Source organism: Staurois parvus, unplaced genomic scaffold, assembly GCF_062004578.1.
Source record: "Staurois parvus isolate SC_StPar_1 unplaced genomic scaffold, SC_StPar_1.0 ptg001615l, whole genome shotgun sequence".
NCBI lineage: Eukaryota > Metazoa > Chordata > Amphibia > Anura > Ranidae > Staurois > Staurois parvus.
In genome coordinates, this window is record NW_028319411.1 from 155,474 (window position 1) to 170,548 (window position 15,075).

Genomic DNA, 15,075 nt, shown 5'->3' on the forward strand with positions numbered 1-15,075 from the left:
ACATGTTTAATAGGACTGAGAGATGAGATTTGCCTGCCATACTTAGATGACAACCTTGTTCATAGTAAATCATTCCAGGAGCATGTGGAGCATGTCCGGTCAGTACTCCAACGTTACCAACAACACGGAATCAAGTTAACAGCCAGGAAGTGTGAACTTTTTCAAAATAAAGTCAGATTCCTGGGCAAGATTGTGTCAAAAGAAGGCCACTCTATGGACCCGGCTGACACGGCACCTGTTCTTGCCTTAAGAAACAACCAACCAAAGACTGTCGGAGAACTCAGGAAACTATTAGGATTTATTTCCTACTATCGCCCTTATGTTCAAAACTTCTCCAGAATTGCCAAACCTCTCTATGAACTATTGTCAGCAGGTTTGACACCTACCACAACCTCAACACCAGATAACCAGACAAAGAAGAGGAGGAAACCAATCCCAAAGTCAAAAGGTCAACTTCCATCCTATCAGTCTATAGCCTGGACTGACCATCATCAGATAGTACTGAACCAGCTCATTGAAGTGTTAACTCATCCTCCAGTTATGGGTTACCCCGATTATTCCAAACCCTTTGTTCTTCACTGTGATGCCTCACAAGAAGGACTAGGAGCCGTATTATACCAAGAGCAAGAGGAGAAACTAAAGGTGATTGCTTATGGGTCTAGAACTCTCACACCTGCTGAGAAAAACTACCACATGCATTCAGGGAAGCTCGAGTTCTAGCAATGAAGTGGGCAATATGTGATAGATTCCGAGATTACCTATATTACTGTCCATCATTTGTTGTATATACTGACAACAATCCACTAACCTATGTCCTCACTACAGCAAAATCGATGGGTTGCAGAACTAGCTGACTTCAACTTCACTATTAAATATCGTCCTGGGAGAAGGAATGCTGATGCAGATGTACTTTCTCGTATGCCATTGAGTCCTGAACAATACATGCAACAATGTTCACAAGCAGTAGACCCCAAAGTCATCACTTGCATAACCCAAGCAATTCAAGCACATCAAAAAGAAAGGATACCTTGGCTATGTCCAATGACGATTGCCAATACAACTGATGCAGCACCAAAGAAGGTAACTCAAATACCAAAAGAGACAATAAGAACCGCACAGAAGGAAGACTCTGTGATTGGAAAAGTATGGGAGTATAAAAGCCAAAACAAGTTTCCATCCAAACAGGAACGACAAGGTGAACCTGTTGATCTTTTCATACTTATGAAACAGTGGACCAAACTCTACCTCGACGACAATAACATTTTGAGACGGAAAACATCATCTGGTTCTCAACTAGTGTTGCCCAAGTTGTACCATCACTTAGTATGGAAGGAGTTACATGAAGAGATGGGACACTTAGGAGTAGAAAGGACTGTAAATTTAATCAGAGAAAGATTATTTTGGCCACATATGCAAAGGGACACTGAGCATTACATCACACGTCAATGTACTTGTCTGAAAGACAAACGGCCAAATAAGCTTGTTCGGGCCCCGTTGAACAATATTGTGACAACTTATCCTTTTGAGATGGTCTCCATTGACTTTCTTCATCTTGAGAAATGTAAAGGTGGATATGAGTATATCTTAGTGGTAATAGATCATTTTACAAAATTTGCTCAGGCATATGCAACCAAGAACAAGTCCGCAAAAACTGTTGCTGACAAAATACTCAATGATTTTGTCTTGAAATTCGGATTTCCTACCAGAATTCACCATGATATGGGTAGAGAGTTTGAAAATCACTTGTTTTTGACATTAGGGAAGCACTGCCACATCAAAAATTCTCACACAACGCCATATCACCCAGAAGGTAATGGGCAAGTTGAAAGATTTAATCGTACCCTGCTATCCATGCTTCGTACCCTGTCACCAGATTCCAAAAAGGACTGGAAAAATTCACTAGCAAAGGTAGTCCATGCATATAATTGTACTCGAAGTGAAGCTACAGGACAATCTCCATTCTTTCTACTGTTTGGAAGGTCTCCAAGACTACCCATTGATAGTATGTTTGACACTCCAGTAACTGAAAAATACAAGACCTACTCTGAATATGTGAACATATGGACAGATAGAATGTCTGAGGCCTATAAGGTTGCTTCAAAAATAGCTACTCAAGCTGCACAGAGAGGAAAAGAACACTATGACAAGAAAATTCATGGAGCTGAACTTCTACCAGGTAGCAAAGTTCTAGTCAAAAATCTTACCGAAAGAGGAGGTCCAGAAAAATTGAGATCATTTTGGGAAGATACCATACATGTTGTTCTTAAAAAGAAGTGTGCAGACAGTCCAGTGTATGAAATCAAACCAGAAACTGGAAAAGGCCGAACAAGGATTTTACATCGCAACTTACTATTGCCATGTGATTATCTACCTAGCGACCAAGGTCAACAAATACCCAAAAGAACCAGTGCAAGAAAGCAAGGGAAGGATCGAAATACAACTCAACAACCTACACAGACATCTGAGGGAGAATCAGAAAATGAATCAGATCACGAACAAAGACACTGGAGATCTTTCATACCAGTCACCCAGCATGACCACCCAGAGGAAAGTACAGAGCTAAATTCAGAAGCTATTGAGTTCTACCCACGTCAGCTGGAAGTGAGTATGATATAGAAGGAGTCAGAGAGACTGAGCCTACAGATCAAATTGAACAAACTGAGTATGCATTTGGAGGTATAGAAGAAGAATGCCCAGCAACAGAGAACACAGAACAACTTGTTGAAAGTGATGTAGAGGAAAATGAGGACCTTTCAGATTCACTTCCTCAATGTAGAATACAACCCTACAAGAACAGGAGACAACCAAAGATTTTGACATATGACACTTTAGGTCAACCCAGTAGTGTTACCAGAGTTTCATCTATACAGGTTATAGACAGTATTCCTACATTACCTGTTGACTCTAGCTGGTATTTCAGTTCAGAATGTTTTGCTGAAGACTATAGAAGTTGGTAGAAGTGATTATGTTTATTGATCCATTGTTTACTATTTGGGACACTATACCAAAGTTAATTACCAAAACCAGAATAATTATATGTTGCTTTTCTGTTGGTTCAAGTAAGGAAAAATATAATTGCATTTGTACTGCAGATATTGTAGGTCAGGCAGAAACAGTTTTAGGTGAGGGAACTAGATGTTACAAAGATACAAAGTCGGCCGATAAAAGTACAGAGCAGTTGATGTCAACGTTATGCTGCATTGTTGATGTACAATGGGTATTCTGCCATTATGATAATAAGGTATAAAAGTAATAAGATGTTCCCTAGTTTCTCATCACCTTTGTCTAAACTTAGTAACCTATACAGATATGTATAGAAAGGGGTTTTACTAAATAGTTGGTTACACGCAACTATATCTTGCCAGGTACTATAGCGCTGTGGGCCTGGTGGGAAGCTGTGATGTAATAGGGAGTAGATGTCACAGGGAGGATGTTTCCTCAAGTAACTTGGTTACTACTTACCATTGGCTTCCTATGGTTACTACTAGACAAGTAAAAGAATGTTTTCTTAAAAAAGTTCTGCGTATGTCAGGGACGACATAACAATTTGTGGGGGAGAGTGTAAGAGGTATAGAAAATAGGCAGCCCCATAAAATTAAAATACCTAATATAACAGTAATCTATCTTTGTCAATAGAAGATACTAGTGATTGCATTTTTATTGTACCATCACAAGAGGGCAGAACTACATCCTGTGATAATAGGAAGACACAGAAGTAGGAACTAAAAAGCTAACACTTTGTTTCCTACAAGACAGTGATTACAGTGAACATATCCAGTCACATGTAATTAAGGGTTTTCTGTGTTTGTTACAGGTAAGCAGGAGGCTGTTTAACATGATAAATAGGACAAAATGACTTAACATGTACCCTGGTGATCAGTGAATGCCGCTGTTACTATTATGCAATCAGATTACTTGTAGCATAAATGTGAATATATATTGCAGCTATGTGATTTGGCGCTAAGATACAGGGAATGTGATTTTTCTATTGTAATACGCTATTGTTATGCAGAATAGGTCACTAGCATATCTGCAGAGGTCTAGATATTCAATATTGCGATTAAAGATGTTTATTAATGTATATGGAAATATTTAGTAATGTATATGGAAATATTTAGTAATGTATAGAGGACAGTGATTACAGTGAACATATCCAGTCACATGTAATTAAGGGTTTTCTGTGTTTGTTACAGCCATTCCTAATAAAACACTTCTGGTTTCACCCGACCCATCCTTCGCACAGTTGAATTATTTACCGTATGTGCAACACATACAGTATGTGCGGTGGCTGGACATTACAGCCCACCTTTCTTGCTGCTGCATATATGCATTGCACTGCTGGCAAGAGCTTAAGTGCACCCCATTCTTTAGTCTGTTATTAAACTCTCTGCAATCTACTGATCAGACTAATGTGCTATGAACTGCTGGGCTAATCATTTTACTGGAGGGCTCCTGACACCTGAAAACCTTTCTGTTTCAGGGGTCCCTTCATGGTACAAAAGGTTGAGAAAGGCTGGTCTATTTCCTTAAAGCATAAGTGCACTTTAAACATTTGTCCTTAATTACTTGGCCTGAAGAATGCCCTAATAAGTCCAATTCCTGTTTAGGTGATAACCAGGCATTTCAGACACAGAAATCTCCAGCCTGTGAGCAGTATGCACACTTTTTCTCTTCTTGCAGCAGCTGTTCTTGGCCACCAGTAGAGGGAAGCAGCGAGACAGACTTCACAGTCATCGGAAATACAAAATCCATCTCTTTTCTTGCTTTTGGCGCCCTCTGGGCACATATGCAGAGAAGATGTAAAAACACTGCAGATAGACTGAAGGCCGTGTTTGTCTGGTTGCCATTGGAGAGTTCTCCCCACTTCCTGTTTAGTAAAACATTGATATTTGCATAGGAATTGAGGAGAAATATCTCTGTTGAAGACCCCCTGACATGACAAGGGTCCAATCCCTTCCCCAGTATATCCAAAACTAAGAAAAAAACTTCTGGATGGACATATGCTTTACGGCAGTTTTCCAATAGAAAAGCTTGAAAGTGATATTAAGCGCTCAGTCTTTTTAAGCACTTTCAGCAGCTGATTTAATCGCTCACACAGTATGCAACTTCTTTATGTTTTAATCTTTTTTTATGTTCCAGTGTAAGCTAGTGCCCCAGGTTTCCTGTTTCAGAGTGGCTCTTTTCTCTTTCAGCATCCTATGGAGCCACTCTTGCATTGAGTTGAGTCTCTCTACACTGTGTGCATCAATAGAAACACACAGCCCTGTAGCCTAGGATGACAAGGCACTCCCCTGATCCACCTTCCTCCTCCCCACTCTCTTATTCAAGCTAACAGGCTGGAGACTCCACTGTCCACTGTTAAAAATGCTCCTTTCCCCCGCATCTATTCTGACTAACCCATGTAGGAAAGATATGTATACTTAGCTATTTCCAGGCCACTTTGATCTGGTCATGTGATCTTCCCTGGATCAGCCAGCAGAGGCTGCAGGGGAGAGAGAGCGCTCCAACAACAGCTAGTGATGCCTTGGAGTGGTGACATCACCCACAGGCTTCAAAAGCCCATCCATTGTCGGTGCTCCCTCCTCTCTTCTGCAGCTGTGCTGAGTCCATGTGACAATTAAGTATTCAAATCTTTCTTATACAGCTTAGTCAGAATAGGTGTTAGGAGGGAGCATTTTTAAGAGTAGGTTTTGCCTGGAATTCCACTTTAATTCTTTCCTGTGAAAACTGGAAGTTCAGGGAAGCAGCACTGAGAGAGCAGGAGCCAGACGCATTGAAAGTTGTAAACTGCAAGTGCTGGGTTATGAATTCTAACGAACGGTTTACTAGGGAAAGATTTCTTCATTGTGCCCAATGTGTTAATCAAAAAAAAAGCTAAGGGTTGATTATTACTTTAACCTCCCTAGCGATATGATTATTTCAATATTTCTGTGCTCAAAGCTAGAACTTCAATAGAAAATTTTAATTTCAGAAACATGAGTTTGATTTTCTAATCTTCAGTAATGTTCTTTCAATCGTAGTGATGCGAAAATTCTTCTATTCTTGTTTCTGCAGGTAGGGCAGACCAGTGAAATGAATGGGCTGCCTACACGCAGAACACAGGTCGCCATCATGGGAGCCAGTGCTTAAAGTGGACCTCCAGGCTCCCCCCCAAAAAATGAAAGTCAGCAGCTACAAATACTATTACCTGTCCAGGTATCCAGCGTTGTCCTCCCTTGAGCCGATTCTTCATTTGGCTTTGGGTGCAGGTGCCAGCATCTTCAGTAATCCGGACACCTGGGACACCAGACAGGTCCTACAAAACTACGGGGCCATTCACAAAGTACAGCGCTCCTCACGCATGCGCAGTGGGCACCCGGCTGTGAAGACACAAGCTGTCACAGCTGGGTGCCCACACTGAAGATGCCAGCACCAGGGAGAAGACAGCCGGTGAAAGCAGGACACCGCTGGACCGAGGAGCAGGATCTTCTGCACAGTAGAGCCGAGCGGCCAGCCCGGTATTCTAACATGGCAGCGGCGACAGGGGGAACACCGGGCCAGCCGCTCCATAAGACTCACAGACATTTTCCCCCATTTTTTTGGGGGAAAAAGTGCGTCTTATGGAGCGAAAAATACTGTACATATGGGAATGTCGACGACATATTATTTTGAAAGGAAAAGTTCACCTTTTGACAAAAAATTATACTTTTTTTGCAAGTAAAAAAATGTGCATTTATTATACTTTGAACTAGGACCTTGGAAAGCATTACACCAGCGATCAACAGATCACAGGAGCCATGTAGGTCTCCTGCAGACTACCAGTGTGATCGCACATCCCGTATGGGCAAGCAGATCCAGCCTGGCAGGAAGACCCAATGTACCACCACAACGCTAACAGCACTGTGGTAGTTCATTGAGGACCAAAAGCTGACAGCCACTAAGACTGTTGGGACTTGTAGTACATGCTGGAAAAAGGGTGGTGAATTGCCCCAAAGAGGGAGAGAAGAGATCCTCCACCAACACCATACACAGCCTCTTACCAAAGAATAAGACCATAGGTCATGTGGTCCTACACAGCATATACAGACGGTCAATGGAAAGCAAGGACCATATATCTTCTCCTACAGGCCTTCTTTGAAGCTCAGTAAGCTCTGACATGACTCCATATTATTAGCTGCGCACGCAGTAAATGATGGAAGTGAAGTTTTCCACCTGTTAGCTAGGTGTCTCATCACACAGCTGAAGCAAAAGAATGTTACGTCACTTCCGCTTTCAAGGCAAACCATGTCGTCACTTTCACACCTGCAAATCATGTAGTGTTTCCATATTTTTGTCCAACTCCTGTAGTTCTGTATTTAATTTTTTTTAGGAGAACACACCCCATGCTTCCGCGTTCCTCGCTTAGGCACGAATGACATCCTCCCCACCCCACCTGAAGCCCCCTAGGATACCAACATCATGTGTCCCAAGTGGCTTTGGGGCAATGTACAATACGCTGTGCATGTGCAGTGGAGTGTCATCGGGAGCTGCTTGCTAGGACCTGGAAGAGAAAGCTGTCTCCAATGATGGCGGCACAAGGCCCTGTGGGTTCAGCTTTCAGCAGATTACTGCAGGGCAATGCTGCAGTTGATGGCTGGGTATGTTATTTAAGTTCACCCCAGCACACAAGGTAGGAGGGGGTTTACAGTAAAATTAAACCTGGGGGGGTTAAGTTCCACTTTAACCTGTTGTCACCCAAATAACACATATTTGCAGCCGCAAGGGCGGGCTTTAACACCCACACATGTGCGTTGTTGGGCAGCCAATGTTTCTGTGCTGATAACAAGCTCACTGCAAGCTCCCAGCACAGACACTGGGCTGTCAAAGACAGATCTCAGCCCTCACTAATAATCCATAGCCAGTGGAACGACTCCTGATCATGTGACCACTATGACAGCAAAACACAGTAGTCACATGATCAAAAATCTTCCCACCCCCCAGGCAGTCAAAACTTTGTACAAGGACACCGGAGTAGGCGGAAAAGGGTTAAAGGGACTTCAGATGAGACATTTTTATGGTCATTTAGCTCGTGAGATAAACAATATAAAGCCAAAGACACAACAAACTGACCTTTTCTGCTAGCCAGCCCATGTGCCGAATTTCATGACTTCCAGAGGTTCCGTTTTTTCTCAGCTGAGTTTGGACTTCGGCCATCACCTTGGGAAGAAGTTCCGTCACCGCCCCATGAATTGCATTGAACCAGGTCTGGGCCGCCACGGGATCTTTTCCTCGCAGCACCGCAGTATGCTTGGCATCAGGTGAATGCAGTTCTAGATGTCTGCAATACAGAACACATGCGTTTACAGCGGGAAATCCCAGGATCTTCTTATAATCCCCTGTTCATAGCTCTGGATTTTTAGGATATTTTGCCACACACAGTTGAATAAAAACTGTACATCTTTGGACTAATCTCCAGACAGATATACTAGACACAAATGAATGCAACTCTGTATTCATTAACCCCTTCTTCCCAGCCTTTTAAGAGATAGTAACACCAAAGCATCGTTACCTGCTTGTTCAGCTTCTGCACCATGTGATCACTGTGATTGGATGATTAGATAATTGGAAGCCCATCCTACCAGCTTCCAATTGTCAGTGACGGTACTGTCAGAGTGCTGGGGGCATGCTGCCAACACAAAACAGGTATGTGTATACGAGGAGGCACAGAATACGGCCAATCTCTGTGCTGCCACATATATACATACATCCGACAGGAAGGGCTTAATAAATCTTGAAATGTGTGTTTTTTAATGCCACTAGTGGAAGTGCCTGAAATTGATTTGGTATCAGCCTCTTACTATGCAGCAGCACTGGAAGAAGAAGGGGCAGAACCGAGAGCCAATCGGGTGTGCTGCATGCACATGTACCAACATAGAACATACTGATAGGAGAAGAGAGCAAAGAGATGACCTAATCAGTCTGCTGCTGTTGTTTCACCATCCAATCAGACGGTTGGGGGTGGACAGAGGACACCACTGTATTTCCTAACTGTAAGTAGTCTTGTCTGCTTGGCTGTGCTGTCTGGCAGAGCTGTGGAAATCCCAGCAATGGATGAACAGATATAAAAATCTTCTGACAGGAAAAACATTTCTCATATATGTATTTAGAGTACAGCTTTCTAGGACTGTGAGTGTACTCCATGCACCTAGAGATGACAGTATCCACCCTAACTGCTTTAAGGAACAACATGTACTGTATATAATAACAAAATAAATCACATATAATAACCATTACAGTCTGCCTAAGGTGGCAACAAACAGGCCCCAGAAATAAAAACTGGGCACCCCATCTGTGGGAATACAAAGAAACCAATGAGATGTAGATATGAGTGCGTTTTGTATGATTGTGCGCTCTTCTTTCTTCCTATTATGTAAGTACCGGTCGGGTTTTAATAAAAAACATTTTTTTATGGCAGAACATTATTGCAGATCCCTTTGGCTTTTCTTTGGAGAGACACTGAATTTGTGAGGAAGGTTTGTTTTCTGCCCGGTATATTGTGTCTCCTGGAGGTTGGACATTCATATGGATATAGCCAGTGTTGCTGAAAGGGATATACCTCTATATATAATATATCTCTAAAAATCTGAGTAACGGGTCATTCCAGACAAAGTGTAGAAAAACAGCGTACTTTGATTAAAAAGTTCATTGGAGAGGAGAAAATATATAAATAAGTGCAGAAACTGATAGGCTGCTCAGCTAAAATGATCTCAAATGCTGTAAAATGGAAAACAAAACGTGAAAGTAAACAGAAAACTGCCATTTGAATGGATCAAATGTATCAAAAGCCGCAGAGAGGTCAAGTAGTAAGAGTACGGAGTAGTGGTCATTGGTTGGGATGACTACGGAGTAGTGGTCATTGGTTGGGATGAGTACGGAGTAGTGGTCATTGGTTGGGATGAGTACGGAGTAGTGGCCATTGGTTGGGATGAGTACGGAGTAGTGGCCATTGGTTGGGATGAGTACGGAGTAGTGGCCATTGGTTGGGATGAGTACGGAGTAGTGGCCATTGGTTGGGATGAGTACGGAGTAGTGGCCATTGGTTGAGATGAGTACGGAGTAGTGGCCATTGGTTGGGATGAGTACGGAGTAGTGGCCATTGGTTGGGATGAGTACGGAGTAGTGGCCATTGGTTGGGATGAGTACGGAGTAGTGGCCATTGGTTGGGATGAGTACGGAGTAGTGGCCATTGGTTGGGATGAGTACGGAGTAGTGGCCATTGGTTGGGATGAGTACGGAGTAGTGGCCATTGGTTGGGATGAGTACGGAGTAGTGGCCATTGGTTGGGATGAGTACGGAGTAGTGGCCATTGGTTGGGATGAGTACGGAGTAGTGGCCATTGGTTGGGATGAGTACGGAGTAGTGGTCATTGGTTGGGATGAGTACGGAGTAGTGGCCATTGGTTTTAGCAGTTAGTAGATCATTGGTGAGTTAGACTTTTGGTAAAAGATGGTAAAGACCTGTTCCTACCCAAACCCAGGCTCATGATATTTCCAAAGTTCTCGGTTGAGCTTGTCTTGTACTGCTTGAGAGATTACTGCAGAGTACGCTGCAACTTGCAAGCTCACTAGATAACAAAAGCATTTTTTGTGCAATTATTGAACAGGTATAACGGAACACTTTCAATTATTATCTAATAGATCAAAGGGGAACAAATAAGAGACGTTGTCTCCTAAACTGTATCTAGACCTAAATTGATGGTATTTTCAGATCAAAGGAAAGCTTATTGATATGCACATAAAAGAACACGTCCAAATACTTTATTCATGACAATAATATTGATAGGACATCCAGTATTTATCAGTGAAAAAGGCAAACACTGCTAGCAGGCTGCATTTACACTGCTGCAGGGGCTCCTGTGGAACAAGGCGAGACCCTGTTGTCAAGCTGACAGCCGGTCCAGGTGGATTTTGCTGGACAGAACATGACACCATTGGTCTACAAGGTATGCCCAAAGTACAGTTACCCTGACATGGGCATGCATGGGCCCCTTAGGAAGCTGGGGCCTCAGGTAGTTGCCTGAACTACTCCAATGGAGATCTGACAAAGGTCATGCTGACTCTCTTCTTTTAAATGGAATGAATCAGAGATTTAGAACAGACAATTTATGACTGTGTTAATCTAAATACGTGTTTTGGGTTAGTGAATTGGAAGGTCCAAATATATAAACTGAAGCATTGTAAATCACACTGCATTTTTATGTAGCCTTTTATAGGACCATTAAAACAAGAAAGGCTCCCACCAGGAAAAAGTGTAGCCTGCAGCAGCTATTCTCATCCAGGGCTCCATGAAACCCTAGGATACCTCTAGAGCAGTGGCCTCAAAACTGCAGCACACGGGCCGAATGTGGCCCTTTGTTTACTTTACATATGGCCCTTTAGGCACTATTCCTTCCACTGATATGAGATGCTATTCCTCCCACTGTGACCAACAGCAGAGAATTCTTGACCCCAACAATGGCATACTATTCCTTCCACTGACACCAATGATGGAGCACTAATCCTTCCACTGACACCAATGACGGGACACTATTCATCCCTTTAACAGTAAAGATGGACCACTGTTTACTCCCACTAATGCCAGGAGATTTTCTACTTCCACTGGCCACAGTCCGACCCCCCTAAAGTCTGAATGACAGTAAACTGGCCCTTTGTTTAGAAAGTTTGAAGACCCCTGCTTCAGAGCAGGGGTCTCCAAACTGTGGCCCTTTGCATACCTTTCTCTGGCCCTTGGGGTACTATTCCTCCCACTGATACGAGGCACTATTCCTCCCACTGACAATTGGGCAATAATTCCTGCACTGTCACCAACAGTAGGGAACCATTCCTCCCATTGAAACCAATGATGGAGCATTATACCTTCCACAGACACCATTTATGGAGCACGATTCCATCCACAGACATCAATGATGGAGCACTATTCCCTCCACAGACACCAATGATGGAGCACTATTTCCTCCACAGACACCAATGATGGAGCACTATTCCCTCCACAGACATCAATCATGGAGCACTATTCATTCCACAGACACCAATGATGGAGCACTATTCCCTCCACAGACATCAATGATGGAGCACTATTCCCTCCACAGACACCAATGATGGAGCACTATTCACTCCACAGACATCAATGATGGAGCACTATTCCCTCCACAGACATCAGTGATGGAGCACTATTCCCTCCACAGACATCAATGATGGAGCACTATTCATTCCACAGACACCAATGATGGAGCACTATTCCTTCCACAGACACCAATGATGGAGCACTATTCCCTCCACAGACACCAATGATGGAGCACTATTCCCTCCACAGACATCAATGATGGAGCACTATTCCCTCCACAGACACCAATGATGGAGCACTATTCCCTCCACAGACACCAATGATGGAGCACTATTCCCTCCACAGACACCAATGATGGAGCACTATTCCCTCCACAGACATCAATGATGGAGCACTATTCCCTCCACAGACATCAATGATGGAGCACTATTCATTCCACAGACACCAATGATGGAGCACTATTCCCTCCACAGACACCAATGACGGAGCACTATTCCCTCCACAGACACCAATGATGGAGCACTATTCCCTCCACAGACATCAATGATGGAGCACTATTCATTCCACAGACACCAATGATGGAGCACTATTCCCTCCACAGACACCAATGACGGAGCACTATTCCCTCCACAGACACCAACGATGGAGCACTATTCCTTCCACAGACACCAATCATGGAGCATAAATTCGTTTTTAAACTTTACTTCACTATGGGCATTTTTTCTTGATCCCCTGTGGGGATCACCTTTTCTCCCAGATATCGTTCTTGCACAGTGGAGGAACAGTGCTCTTTTGGTGGAGCAGTGATCGTTTTCTACCATCTAGTGGATTTCTTCTGCCCAGCTCTGTACCATCGTGAGGATCTTCACTGATCAAGGGAATGCATCTACCCTTTCCATGCGGATGACTACTCTATGAGCTCCATCTTGGCTATATTGCACTTATAATGTGCACTTCTGGTTAGTGTGCATTGTTACCCTAGGTCACCGTTGTTGGGACTTTTTTGATCACTTTTATCTATTGTGAAACATTTATATATTCTCCTAGCGCTGCACTTTTATTTTATTTTCATGTGAGGATTATTTTGGTTATCCTGTGTGCCTCAGCTACTTGTACATTTAAAACGCTCGCTTATTATTCTCTGTTTTATAATGATGGAGCACTATTCCCTCCACAGACATCAATGATGGAGCACTATTCCCTCCACAGACATCAATGATGGAGCACTATTCCCTCCACAGACATCAGTGATGGAGCACTATTCTCTCCACAGACATCAATCATGGAGCACTATTCCCTCCACAGACATCAGTGATGGAGCACTATTCCCTCCACAGACAACAGTGATGGAGCACTATTCCCTCCACAGACATCAATGATGGAGCACTATTCCCTCCACAGACATCAATGATGGAGCACTATTCCCTCCACAGACATCAATGATGGAGCACTATTCCCTCCACAGACACCAATGATGGAGCACTATTCCCTCCACAGACATCAATGATGGAGCACTATTCCCTCCACAGACATCAATGATCGGACACTATATCTCCCACAGACATCAGTGATAGAACACTATTTCCTCCACAGACATCGATGATGGAGCACTATTCCCTCCACAGACATCGATGATGGAGCACTATTCCCTCCACAGACATCAATGATGGAGCACTATTCCCTCCACAGACATCAATGATGGAGCACTATTCCCTCCACAGACATCAATGATGGAGCACTATTCCCTCCACAGACATCAGTGATGGAGCACTATTCCCTCCACAGACAACAGTGATGGAGCACTATTCCCTCCACAGACATCAATGATGGAGCACTATTCCCTCCACAGACATCAATGATGGAGCACTGTTCCCTCCACAGACATCAATGATGGAGCACTATTCCCTCCACAGACACCAATGATGGAGCACTATTCCCTCCACAGACATCAATGATCAGACACTATATCTCCCACAGACATCAGTGATAGAACACTATTCCCTCCACAGACATCGATGATGGAGCACTATTCCCTCCACAGACATCGATGATGGAGCACTATTCCCTCCACAGACATCAATGATGGAGCACTATTCCCTCCACAGACATCAATGATGGAGCACTATTCCCTCCACAGACATCAATGATGGAGCACTATTCCCTCCACAGACACCAATGATGGAGCACTATTCCCTCCACAGACATCAATGATCGGACACTATATCTCCCACAGACATCAGTGATGGAACACTATTCCCTCCACAGACACCAATGATGGAGCACTATTCCCTCCACAGACATCAATGATGAAGCACTATTCCCTCCACAGACATCAATGATGGAGCACTATTCCCTCCACAGACACCAATGATGGAGCACTATTCCCTCCACAGACACCAATGATGGAGCACTATTCCCTCCACAGACATCAATGATGGAGCACTATTCCCTCCACAGACATCAATGATGGAGCACTATTCCCTCCACAGACACCAATGACGGAGCACTATTCCCTCCACAGACACCAACGATGGAGCACTATTCCTTCCACAGACACCAATGATGGAGCATAAATTCGTTTTTAAACTTTACTTCACTATGGGCATTTTTTCTTGATCCCCTGTGGGGAGCACCTTTTCTCCCAGATATCGTTCTTGCACAGTGGAGGAACAGTGCTCTTTTGGTGGAGCAGTGATCGTTTTCTACCATCTAGTGGATTTCTTCTGCCCAGCTCTGTACCATCGTGAGGATCTTCACTGATCAAGGGAATGCATCTACCCTTTCCATGCGGATGACTACTCTATGAGCTCCATCTTGGCTACATTGCACTTATAATGTGCACTTCTGGTTAGTGTGCATTGTTACCCTAGGTCACCGTTGTTGGGACTTTTTTGATCACTTTTATCTATTGTGAAACATTTATATATTCTCCTAGCGCTGCACTTTTATTTTATTTTCATGTGAGGATTATTTTGGTTATCCTGTGTGCCTCAG

General features: G+C 43.5%; 1 long non-coding RNA gene across 1 annotated transcript in view; it reads right to left on the reverse strand.

Moving 5' to 3' along the window:
* Positions 1-15,075, reverse strand: part of LOC149435084 (uncharacterized) — a 60,550-nt gene that overhangs the window by 11,885 nt on the left and 33,590 nt on the right. Inside the window, exon 2 of the long non-coding RNA XR_016308560.1 lies at positions 8,089-8,296. This is a non-coding gene — a long non-coding RNA (uncharacterized LOC149435084). The remainder of the gene's footprint in view (positions 1-8,088; positions 8,297-15,075) is intronic.